The 13,130-nt window shown below is 34.0% G+C and overlaps 1 long non-coding RNA gene across 1 annotated transcript; it reads left to right on the forward strand.

Moving 5' to 3' along the window:
• Nucleotides 1–77: 77 nt before the first annotated feature.
• On the forward strand, nt 78–11,452 carry LOC135847780 (uncharacterized). Its single transcript, XR_010559233.1, has 2 exons — nt 78–485; nt 10,995–11,452. It is a non-coding gene; the product is annotated as an uncharacterized LOC135847780 (long non-coding RNA).
• The last annotated feature ends 1,678 nt before the right edge of the window (nt 11,453–13,130 follow it).

Below are 13,130 nucleotides of genomic sequence, written 5' to 3' on the forward strand. Positions count from 1 at the left end.
GAGATAGTGTAACACGCGTAGTCGCATACATACGAGTATTTTAAAAATGAGACATCAAAAACTTCTCTCCATTATTATTTGTACCTCCAAAAGATAAGAAATTTTTACATCGAGCGAATGCGAATCTACGTAGGTACTTAGTTGTGGGATTTTTCCTGCAGCATTGTTAATCGCTTATCGCTTCGAACTTCGAAGCGATTAGCAAAGACAGTTAGTTTGCCGGATTTTTCGTGCTTAGTTCGTTTCTATCTGCATTATTCGCTTGTTGCTGTACGTTTTTGAAGAATAAAATTCAGAATTTTGAATTAGTTGATCGTGAATTTGTCAAATTGTGCGTCTGGTCGCGTCGTGTTATTGTGTTGTTTTTTTACAAATCGATGTTCCTGATCATAATTTTATGCCTGAAAGACGAGTTTGCCGGTATTTATCCATTGGTTTGATGTGTGGTTCTCATCTGGTTGTTCAGATGCTGCTTGTTGAATATGGTGAGTTTAATTGAATTTTTCTTTTCAATTTTAGCGACTTTTTTGTTCGATTGTTCATTCGCGTTTCGATTTTTCAACGATAATGGTTACTATTCTCCCATCGAATGGTGATTTTTTTCAATCTTGATATCTCGCTATGAAAAATGGTTGAGAAGTTTTCGAATAATATGTACTTGCTGAGTATGAATTTAGTTGATGAAATGTTCGATTGAATGGAATGAGGAATTGGGATTCTTCATGCTTCATGCATGGATTACATATCCTAGCTGGATTTGTTCGACGTACAAATACATCGATTCGATATTTCGATGATTTTTTTTTTAAAGGAATCTTTTTTATATATTATGAGTTTGAGTTGTTTCTTCAATGGATATCTCTGTTACGTAAGGTGCTGCCATCACGAACGTCGAACTTCACATTTTTTACGTAAAATAATATGTAAAACTATGAGGGAAAAAAATGAAAATACACCCAGCGGTGTTTCTCCAATAGGAAGGAAAACATCGACGAAAAACCGATGCCAAGATATCGTGTGAGTAAAAATGTCTTTTTTTCGTCTTGTTTTTTTCCACCCATAGGTACATTCTTCGTGTCTTTCAGCTCATCCTCTTCCTCAATTTCGAAGCTGGAAGGTGAATGAGAATAGAAATGTTCAGCTACGTGCGGTGTAACTTTACACACAAGATGACAGGAATACGACAACGATGCATGTATGACGGACGTAGCTATTTATTCGTAAACTCTCAGGGACTACATGAGTACGAGAATAGAGTACGTATTCTTATAAAAAAGTGATTCTGTTCGCGTACCACTAAATCATGTCTCACGGATTTTACACCTCGTTGTTGTCGTCATCGTATTCATCTCGCATACTTGGATTTTCCCAGTCATATGGACTATCGTGTACTGGAACAGACCTAGAGAAGTTGAAAATCATTTCTGCGCCAGAATTCCTCCTGATGCAAGTTCTTTTGTAGTGTACGCCGAGCCCACAAATGAAAAAAACAACAACAATAGAATGAAATGAAAAATGTTGTCAACGATTTTTAATTATGTAGATACCTGTTCTTTTGAATAATCTGTTTTCAAGAATGAAACCGCCTCTGCTCTTTTGAACAATAATATTGGTTTTCTTGTTCGAAACCTCCGAAGTTTGAAAAAAAAATCAAAAAATTAAAATGGTACAAGTCTTTTCATATTTTTTTTTAGAGAGAGTGTGAGAAAGAGAGCAAGGAATATTTTTTCCTGAAAAGGGGGGTTATTTAGAGAAATTCTAGTTCGTCTATCAACTGATTTTTTTTTATTCTATGTTTTTTTTTGCGGTTTCAATTTTGAGAAGTTCCGCACAGAGGGGCCAATATAGCTTGAAAGCCTGGAGCGAGCGAGTTCTTGATAATTCAGAAGCGTCTGATTGCAAAAGTTGAAAATGTTTTCTTTATGAAATTCAACAATGCACAATATGCGAACACAAAGAAAAAAAATTCAACTAAAGCTTTACCAATTCTGGAAGTTGATGTTTAACTTCGTTTCTGCAGCGACTTCCATACAAATCGCTCATTTTTTTGGGCCAATTCGTGTTTTGATGATGTTTTCTTATCAAGTATTATTTCGCAGCATTAATTGAGTTAAATCTAGTTTCTGAAACTGGTGAAGTACTTGGGAACGCAGTGGTGCCCATTTTTTTGGGATTATTGCCAATTTAAAAAATTCGAGAAAATAGATGAACTGTTTTTTTTTTTTTTTTTTTTTTTTTTGAAGAGTCTGTCCAAGCCTGGTCTTGGCTCCATGATCTGAGGTTATCCATGTATAAGAGACAATACAACAGCTGCTTCCTTCAATTTCATTCAATATTCGCGGAAGCAATTTGCAAAATTGCTGCAATTTTCGTGAAATAACGAAAGTTAAACATTAGAGTACATTTTTGAATAAAAACTTACCTGTTTCTTGACGCATCATTTATAATATCATGCCATGATGAGTCGGCCGTTACTACTAATCATAAGCTGTTAATGACAACATGGCTATATTGACCCCTTGAACCCACCAGCTACTTCATCGCGTTTCATTCAATATATTGAAGGAGGAAATTAGCAAAAATAGTTCAATTTTTTGCGAAATCGTGAAAATACGTTTTTGAGAACATTTCAAAAATAAAAACTTGCTTACTTGTTTCTCTTTTTTCAACATGAGAATTACTTGGTGTGTAAACAACTTCCGGCTGGGCTACTCATCTGCGCAAAAATTTAGATTGATAAGCTCCTATAACTTTGCTTAGGTTGTTAGGTAGTGTTTATTGATGATCTTTTGACCGTTTCAAGATCAGTTCTAAAAAAGTTGAATCTCTCCTTTAGAGACAACTCAGGAATAAAAAAAATGTCCAGGGACTTTCAACTCAAATTAAGGTTTTATTTGAATTTTCTTAAAAACCTCCAATATATTTTTTTCACGATGTAGAGAAAATTTTAATTCGAAATTACCTCATATGTTTTCATATTTTTCAAAACTAGAAAAACAGAACGGTCTCAGAAGGAATTTGAGGAAAATAATGATTTTTTTTATGTACCTAACTCTGAAATACACATTCAATAAACTGTTTAAATGAAAAGTAGCTGTGAAATCTTTTTTTTTCGATTGAAATTTGAAATTTGAAATTTACAAGTTGTCCTCGAGTCTTTTCCTTATGTTCTTATGTCCTTATGCCATCCAGGTCTCAAAAATCAGAACTAACAGCTGCCTCCTGCAATTTTGTTCAATATGCGGAAGAAATTCGAAGAAACATAGGTATTCGAAAACATTTTAAAATAAAAACTTACCTACTCGTTTCTTGATGTAATTACCTACTTACAGTTCGTGGGTTGATGGCGTTGATGGACCGCTGGAATTCGATTTTTGTTTTTGTGTAAAATTCTTTGTATAAATTTTGAATGACGTCATTCTTTTCCACTTCCGAAGCTTCCATGTGAATGAGTGAGGTAATTGTAGCCCCTTTGCCTGTGTACACAGTTTTCCAAAATTGAATAAAAAATCAAAATGAAGGAGATGCCGTTGAAAATGATTCCGGCTCCAGAATACCTCTGAATAAAGCACTCCTCCTCAGTACCGGCCCTCTTCTCAAAATACGGCTAGAAGCTCCAGAATTGCTCGAAAATAAGTATCTATTTCTAATCGATTCAGAATGTTACAATATTAGGGTATAGGTAGAGTAAATTCTATAGCTTTCGAACTTCAATTAACTTTTTTTGTGAAATTCCAATTTTAAAAAGTCTGGTGTTGGCTTCAGATCTGCTGAAAATGGTTCGAAACCGTATTCAATCGATTCTGGGGGTCGAAATTAGGATAATTCAGTGTATTACACTAAGTACATTTCAGCTACTGAGGTTCGATTTGATAAAATTATAATTTTTTTCACATTTTACCCTCGAAATTATGAAAAATGATGCTACAGACTGGTCTAAAGCCCAAAAACCGAGATACATTACTTAATAATTTACTTTTTCGATCTTGGAAGCCATAAAATCTAGTTATAAATTCGATCAGCTATTTGGTATTTGGAAAACGTTTATCTGTAACTTACGTGCCGAATTTGGCCTTCCTATGAAAGTCAGTTAGTGTGAGGGGGGAGGGTATGAGGAATCAGAAAGTGGGAAGAAAATCAAGTTTTCTCACTTGAAATGAAATAGGGATGACCTAGAAATTGGAATTCTGAAATTAGGCTGACGTACCTCTCCAAGATATCATTTCTTTTTTAAATAAAGATTTTACTGAAAATGATTTTTCACTCTTAACAATTTTGGATAACTGAGTTTATTACACATGTTTCGATCTAACTTTAGTTCTAGTGGTTGGTTTATGAATGATACTCAGGAGTCATCATCTTTCAAAAAATGAACGTTTCGTTCCTTCAAGTTTGGAAAAATTTGGTTTGAACCCTTCCAAGAACGGAACTTTTAAGTAAAAACTTACCTTAGAAACTTCTGCTTGGATACAAATTCAGATATCGGCTCAGAATTTTTTTCCTTTGAAATAATTTTCATAAGAAGAGAACCTATACTTATAGATCCAAACCACTTCATCATATTCTTCGCACGCATGGCTCACAATAACAACAAATGTTTATCCATTTTCATCAATAATAACCCAATAACTCTAACTATCTCAAGTTATACCTACCTACTCGTAAATAATGAATTTCAATACCAAGAATCTCATGATGATGTGTACTTCATTTCATTTTCCATTAATAATGAGTGGTTCTTTGTATGTATATGTATCTCTTAATCACAACTAACCATATCGACGTCTCGAATACGTCTTTGAGAACATTTCAAAGAAGAAAACTTGCTTACTTGTTTCTCTTATTTCAACATGAGAATTCTAGTCCCACTCGTTGACTTTTCAATACTGAAAAGAGTCAATTGGTCCTCATGATGCTCCCAAGACATTTGAGAATTATTAGTAGGTAAATGTTGGCGGATTCCTGCCAGATTCAGTAGAGACTGAAATTTTTGAGTAGAAAATCACTCTGCAAATTTATAGCTGGGGGGGGGGGGTGGACACTGGAAAGGATATAGAATCTTCGAAAAGTAAGCACTTTTGAAAAAAATCGCGTTTTTTCGCTTCAGCCTTTACTCAACCTGACTGGGGAAAAAATGGAAGTCCCCCTTTAAGGTTCTACTGTCGAGCGGTTGAAAATTTAAAAATCGCTTATTTTTTTTAGCAAATTCGTGTTTTGAAAATTGCCATCCTTAATACTTATTTTCGTATTATAACATGGAGGTTCCAATTTTCCAGTCATTGCGAAATATTGACTTCTGAATTTGGAAATGATGACTAAAAAATTAGCACAGCTACATTCCAAAATATTTCCACAGTTTCAAAATTATTGATATCTTATGAAAAGCGAAAAAAACAAAACACGAAGTTTACGAGAATGCCTCGCCATTCCTGGGAGCCCTATCTCTACTCCAGAGGTACCTCTGGGCCAAAAATTGATCTGAGTGACTTTTATAACTCAATGGAAAGGTTTCCTCCTGAATTTGGGAAAATTTGTTCCCAACATTACACGAATCTTCATCGTATTCTTTAGATTCTGAATCGATTAAATTCGAATCTTATTCACTAATTTTGAGTTTTTTCCTGATGGTCATCCAAGTTTTGGAAGTCATAGAATCAATTTTATTCAATATGCGGAAGAAATTTGAAAAAATGTGACAATTTTTCGTAAAAGCGTGAAAGCTACTCGTATATACTTATTCGAGAATATTTTTAAATAACAACTCACCACCTACCCTAAATTCAGCCGGCCATACTGGACCATGCAAAAATGAACGTTTTTTTTTCACTTTTGGACCCATTTTTTTGAAAAATTTTCGTCGAGCAGTAATTCTACCGTCATTCTTATAAAATCTTCACACATCACGAAAAGGTTTTAGAAAATGGCCTCTGATTTCAATTTTTCATGCCTAAAAATCTGGTCTTACTCCTACTTCAGAAAATTAAATCTCTCACAAATTAATCAAGAAAAAAATCAAAAACGAAAAAAAAACATCTCCAATTCTTCAATCACCTTGAAATGTAATTTAAGCAAAGATGCAGATTAGCGGGGTAGGGTTTTTATTCCATGTTTTTTTTTGGCGGTTTCAGTTTTGAGAAGCTCTGCACAAAGGGGTCAACATAGCTTGAAATTCTGCAGCGAGCGAGTTCTTGATAATTCAGAAGCGTCTGATTGTAAAAATTGAAAATGTTTTCTTTAAAAAATTCAACAATGCACAAGATGGGAACACAAAGAAAAAAAATTCAACTAAAGCTTTACCCATTCTGGAATTTGATGTTCAACTTCGTCTCGCCAGTTACTTGGACCATGACGACCAAATCCAAGACCATACAGATTGCTCATTTTTTGGACCAATTCGTGTTTTGATGATGTTTTCTTATCAAGTATTATTTCGCATTAATTAAGTTGAAACTATCGATAAATATAATTTCTGAAACTGGTGAAATATTTGGGAACGCAGTTGTGCCAATTTTTTTGTGATTATTGTCAATTTGAAAAATTCGAGAAAATAAATGAAAAAAGCTTGGCGAATTTTTTCGGTTGTTTGTGGCGATAATGAACAAAAAATTGGCACCACTGCGTTCCTAAATATTCCACCAGTTTTAAAAATGATATGATGGTTATGTATTGTTAGGTATTATTATGTGATGCAAAGTTTGGAAGGAAAACATGTTCAAAACTCTAATTAGACCTAAAATTGACAATTTGCGAGTATTCAATCGCTCAGTAGAACCCAAAAAGTTGTTTTAGATTTTGATGAAAGTAGCGCTTAGGTCGACACTCCAGGCAATTGAATCAATTGTCGCCCCTCTACCCTGAGTACATCGTCTTCCAAAATTGAACAAAAATCAACACGAAGGAGACGTCTTTGAAAATGATTTCGGCTCCAGAATACCTCCCAATAAAGGACCCCTTCTCAGCACTGGTCCTCTTCTCAAAATACGTCTAGGGGGTCTGGAACGACTTGAGAATACCTTTCCAATGGACTCAGCATGTTACAAGAGTACAGTATAGAGCAAATTCTATAGCTTTCCAACTTCAATGAACGAATTTTTGTGGAAATTCCAAGTTTAAAAAATCTACTGTTGGCTTCAGCACTGCTGAAAATGGTTCGAAGCCGTTATCAATCGGTTCAGGCGAAACTAGGGTGCATCAGTGTAAACTACATTTTCAGCAACTGAGGTTCGATTTGATGAAATCTCAATTTTTTTCACATGGTACACTTGAAATTATGAAAAAATATGATACAGACTGGTCTAAAGGCCAAAAACCGAGATACATTAGTTAATAATTTACTTTTTTAGATTTTAAAGAGAGATAACTTAGAATATATCAATCGTGAAAGTGTAGGTAAATTTCGGATAAGGTTAATCTGTAACGTACATGATGAGTTTGGTCTTCCTAGGTCAATTGATGTGGGGTATGGGAAACCATAAAGTTGCGAGAGATCAAGTTTTTCTCACTTGAAATGAAATAGAGATGACCTAGAAATTGGAATTCTGAAATTAGGCAGAAATACCTCACCAGGTATCATTTTTTTTTTTAATAATGAAGATTTTACTGGAAATGATTTTTTACCCTTACAATTTTGGCTAACAGAGTTTATTAAGCATGTTTCAATCTAACTTTAGTTCGAGTGGTTGGTTTGTGAATGATACTTAGGAGTCATCATCTTCCAAAAAATGAATGTTTCGTCCCTTTAGGTTTGGAAAAACTTGGTTTGAACCCTCCCAAGAACGGAACTTTCAAGTAAAAACTTACCTTAGAAACGTACCTTCAAGGGTGGTCGTTTACAATTTTGACATCGGCTCAGATTTTTTTTTTCATTTGAATAATTTTTATAAAAAGAGAATCTATACTTGGATCCAATCCACTTCATCATATTCTTCACACACATGGCTCACAATAACAACGAATATTTAGCTATTTTAATCAATAATAAAATAACCCAACCCAAACTATATCTCAAGTCATACCTACCTACTTAAATAATGAAATTCAATATCAAAAATCTTATGATTATAAATGTGTGATTGTGTACTTCATTTCATTTTCCATTATTAATGAATATGTCTTATATCTCTTAATGACAACTAACCATATCGACGTCTTGAACCCAACAGCTGCTTCCTCGTGTTTCATTCAATATTTTGAAGAAGTAAGTTAGCAAAAATAGTTCATTTTTTTGCGAAATCGTGAAAATATGTCTTTGAGAACATTTCAAAAATGAAAACTTGCTTACTTGTTTCTCTTTTTTTAACATGAGAATTAATATTATATGTACATATCGTTTTATCAGTGTGCTTTTTTTGAGTAATCTTCCACTCATAAGAGTAAAAGCTTCTTTTGTACTAAAAGTCAATTTTAAAAAATGAAGCAAACGTGACTTGAAAATTGACTTTTCAATGCTGAAAAAAGTCAATGGTCCTCATGATGTTCCCATAGATACTCGTATTTGGGAATTAGATACCTACATCTTACATCGTGATGGGTCAAAAAATTTGCGGGGAAAAATTGTTGGCGGATTCACGCCAGATTCAGTGAAGGCTGCAATTTTGAGTCGTAAGTCACTCTGCACATTTTTATAGCTCTGTGGTTGACACTGGAAAGGAGATGGGATCTTCGAAAAGTAAGCGTTTTTGAGAAAAATCGTGTTTTTTGTTTTTTTCGCTTTAGCCTTTACTTAACCTGATTTGAAGAAAAATGGAAGTCCCCTTTTAAGGTTCTACTGAGCGGTTGTAAATATTAAAAAATCGCTTATTTTTGGGTAAATTCACGTCAGTTACGTCAATTTTGGTTTTGAAAATATTGTCATCTTCAATATTTCGTATTAATTGTTGTGTTAGTAAGTCACTTATGTATTTATACTTTGTGACATTAGAACAATATTATATTTAAAAAAAAAAATTACCTAATTGAACCTAATTTTGGATTTTTTTTTGAATTACCAAAAATGGAGAGTGGAGAAATATTCTCAGAAGGAATTCGAGCAGATTAAAAACGTATATCTAGCATTTTAATTAACAATTGATTACCTATATTATGTTTAATATTTTTCAATTACCAAACTCGGTGAACTTTTAAAGTAATAACCTACCTAGCTTTGGAATATCTCTTTTTGATTCGTAAGATTGATTGCATTATTCTATTTGGCCCCCGAACCGCAAAAGGCGGTGGGGATTTTATTCAAAAATGTATTCACAGCTTACATAAGGATGTGAGAACTGGTTTAAAAAGAGTTAAACTTTTGAAACTTTTTGAAGAGAGTGGAGTCTGGAAAGATATTAGTACACTGTTTTTTTTTTTTTTTTTTTGAAGAGTCTGCCCAATCCTGGTCTTGCCTCTATGATCTGAGGTTATCTATCCGCGTGTTATGTTAGACACAATACAGATACAATACAATAGCTGTTTATTTATATTGGTAAAAGGACATTTGCGCACACTTTCCCTTTCGTTTGAAAAGGTATAGGACACTTGCGCACATCCTGTCAAACGTGGGACATTTGCGCACATTTAATGAATTTTCGTCAGTGGTTCCCAAATGAAGAAATATTTTATTTAAGCGAGCATTAAAATAGAAAAATGAGTTCATATTCGTACTTAGCGACCTCGAAAACATACCATTCGATATATCACTCGACTTTTCAAAATGTTGGCTCCCTTTTTGGGACACAGAGGAACATTGAAAGGTTGGACCCAAAAAATAAGTTCATTCATAGGTATTCGTTCTCACTTTCTCAGCAACCTTGAAAACATACCATTTCATAGTATCACACAATTTTTCACAATTTTTCAAAATTTTGGTCCCCTTTTTGGGACACAGAGTGGTTTTGAGGCGTTAGAACCAGAAAATGAGTTCATATTCTTATTCAATGACCTCGAAAACATACTTTTCGATATATATCGCACGCCTAAATTCGTTTATCAAATATATGATTCAGTTGTGTGTTACTTGAAAAATCAAGAACACCCCTCCCCCCCACCAATCGCGGGGGAGATTTGAAAAATGATGATCAATCGATGGTGGTTTGATTCTAAGTTGGGTAGTTATTTTCGTCAACATTTTGGAAACCCCTGACTTAAAATGAACATTGTGCGCAAATGTCCTGTTTTCCGAAAAGATCCATTAATCATTTATCGTCCAATTGTTATAAGACTGTGCGCAAATGTCCTACAATTTTCTCGTTCAAACAATAGGTGTGCGCAAATGTCCTATAGCCTTTATATTTCATTCAATATTCTCGCGAGAAAAATTTGCAAAATTGCTGCAATTTTCAAGGAAATGATGAAAGCTGAACATTCGAGAACATTTTTAAATAAAAACTTACCTAGATACCTGTTTCTTGATGCATCATTTATCATTCGTCTCCCAATTGGTCCAGTGTTAAGCTACTCATCTGTGCCGAAATTTAGTTTGATAAGCTCCTATAACTTTGCTTAGGTAGTTAGCTACGTACTTATTGATGATCTTTCGACCGTTTCAAGATCACTTCTAAAAAAGGCACACACTTACCCAAAAGTGACAAAATAGCCTACTCGTACATACCACTTTTTTTCAAAAATTACCCTATGTTGAGGGCATTTTGATTCAGCTCCATCTGTGGCCCAGGAGATTGGGATTTTTCTGAGTGATCTTCCACTGATGAGTAAACTTCTTTTTTCCTAAAAGTCAATGAAAAAAAAGGCTGCAGACGTGACTTAAAAATTGACCATTTCAATGCTGAAAAGAGTCGATAGCACTCATGATGTTCCATGACATTTCAATCTGTATTAAATTTTCTAACGGATAACCTAACATTGATATTTTTCCTTTAACCCCCTACCCTCCTTCCCTCATCAATCCTATCGTCAATTGGGGAAAAAAATAAAATTACTTGCTTAGGTACTGAGTGGTGAAACATTTTCATAGCATAATATAATAGTTTGTTCATCAATGGTTTCTTTTTTTGTTACAGGTGAGTACGAATTTTACGCTGTAAAAGTACCTATAATAAAATCAACACTCGTGCATGAGAATGAGTAAGTCATTTTATGATCTACCTATACCTTTGAACAAATTTCCGGTCAAACGATTGTATCATACTGCGTGCTAATGTACAGTACCATCCTTCAAGCATACGTAAATAGTTATTCAATAACAATAATATCTTCATTGAAATTTGTTGATAAAGTTCGATTTTTAAATTTTGAGAACGTTCAGCTCCTTGACATGATTTCCAATCAGATTTTTGCTTGAATTTTGAACTGTAATGGAATGGAATACTTACTGTAGGTACTTATAAAAAAAATACTTACTTTTTCAACATGATGATCGCAAATTCAACAGTACGTGGAATTTTTGTGATTTGGAAGTTTAATTTCTACAAGTTTGATTTCCAGGAACTTTTATTCTCAAAATATTTCACTCGAAAAATTGCAAAAAACTTATAAAAATTGCAAGTTTTCGTCAATATACTGAAGAGATTGATATGAGGAAATATGCCTTCATCACGTAAGGGATGATTAATAAAAGCATCGCCGTAGTGATGAGTATAAGAAACATCGCCGTAGCGAGGATTAAAATAACAACTCCCAAAGACTGCGCAAGTCTGGTAATGTGAGAACTTCTTCTAATACATTTTGATGACAATTCAATGTCATCAATAGCCGCGCATCGAACGATGCACCTACGACTATAAATTGAGCAACACAGCCACGAGCCGAACTAGTTGCAGTTGTTGTATTTTCGGGCAAGTTGCATTCCCAATTAAGCTGCATCTCCTACTCGGTGGTCGCAAGACTACCGAGTAGTTACATCTAACATGATTTGAATTTAATTAGATCTCGTATTCGGCGAACGCGCGAGCCGGTTCTTGGTCTCAAAGTGTATTTATGTAAGTTAGAAGCGGATGAGTTCCCTCTATAAGGACACTCGTCTCCTATTTTTTCCGATCTCGCCCACTTCTATAGTGGTTAATATTATTTCGCTTCGTGATTAAAATTATCGATCGTAATTCTTCACGTTCTCTATCGGGTATGTTTCCCATCCTGCCGGCCATCGGAACATACTTCTCGTCTGGAAAAGCACCCTCAGTAAAAACAACCAACCCCTGCCGACCATGTCTAGTATTAGGGACATACCGAAGAGGCAGGAAATATGGACAGTATGTGAACCTGGTGAGAAAGTCACCTGCATTAATAACACATTTTCTAGGAAATGTGTACAGTTTCAATGGGTAAGCAATTACCACCCTCATTATCTATTAACGAATATTAATTATTACATAATATGCCAACTCGAGTCTAAGGTAGTAAAATCATTTTATACTCGATTAACCGATAGAATATGTATCTTTAATCATGTTTCCGAGCAACAATAAATCATATTATCTTGTATGTATGCTTTTGATTGGTGATTGGAAATTATTTCTGTGAAAAGTGAGTAGTATGACTGAGACCTCTCCGATATATTGAGCTAACCTGGCGAGGCAAATATTCACTACCTTAGGGAATATTTCTAAACTTCAGTATGTAGGTAGAAATTCTGATAAAATCTATCTATCTCAATCATGTTTAATCTCACTATATCATATTGGAGCCTAACTTCCGCGTAATTCTCATGAAAATTGTAAAATTTTCAATCCGACTTACTAAAAAACCCACCCTTGAAAATTCAAATTTTTTAAAATCTTCAAACTTTTCGATTTTTATCAAATTTTGTCAAACTCGAATTCCAAATGGTTCTCCTAAAGAACACAATTCGAGTGAAAAAACCATAATTCCAAAATATTCAATGTCAAAAATTCTAGACTCTTTGACAGAATTTTTTTCTTAAAAAAAAAAAAAACATGATTTTCCAAGGTATGTTGCATGTCAAAATTGACTAATCACTTAGTCTGGCGCCTGACGTGGATGAACCTCTCTAGAAAAAATCATACATGCCACGTATCTTCGAAAACTCATAAAGTAAAAATTTAAATTTACCAAAAAATTAATTTTTGAACTTTCTTGAATCCAAAAAGCTCGAAAAAACGAGCATAATTCAAGCTAAAAATTACGTTTCGAATTAATCGAAATTATAACCTTCTAAAATTTTTGATTTTTTTTTGATT

Source organism: Planococcus citri, chromosome 1 (genome assembly GCF_950023065.1).
Source record: "Planococcus citri chromosome 1, ihPlaCitr1.1, whole genome shotgun sequence".
Taxonomy (NCBI): domain Eukaryota; kingdom Metazoa; phylum Arthropoda; class Insecta; order Hemiptera; family Pseudococcidae; genus Planococcus; species Planococcus citri.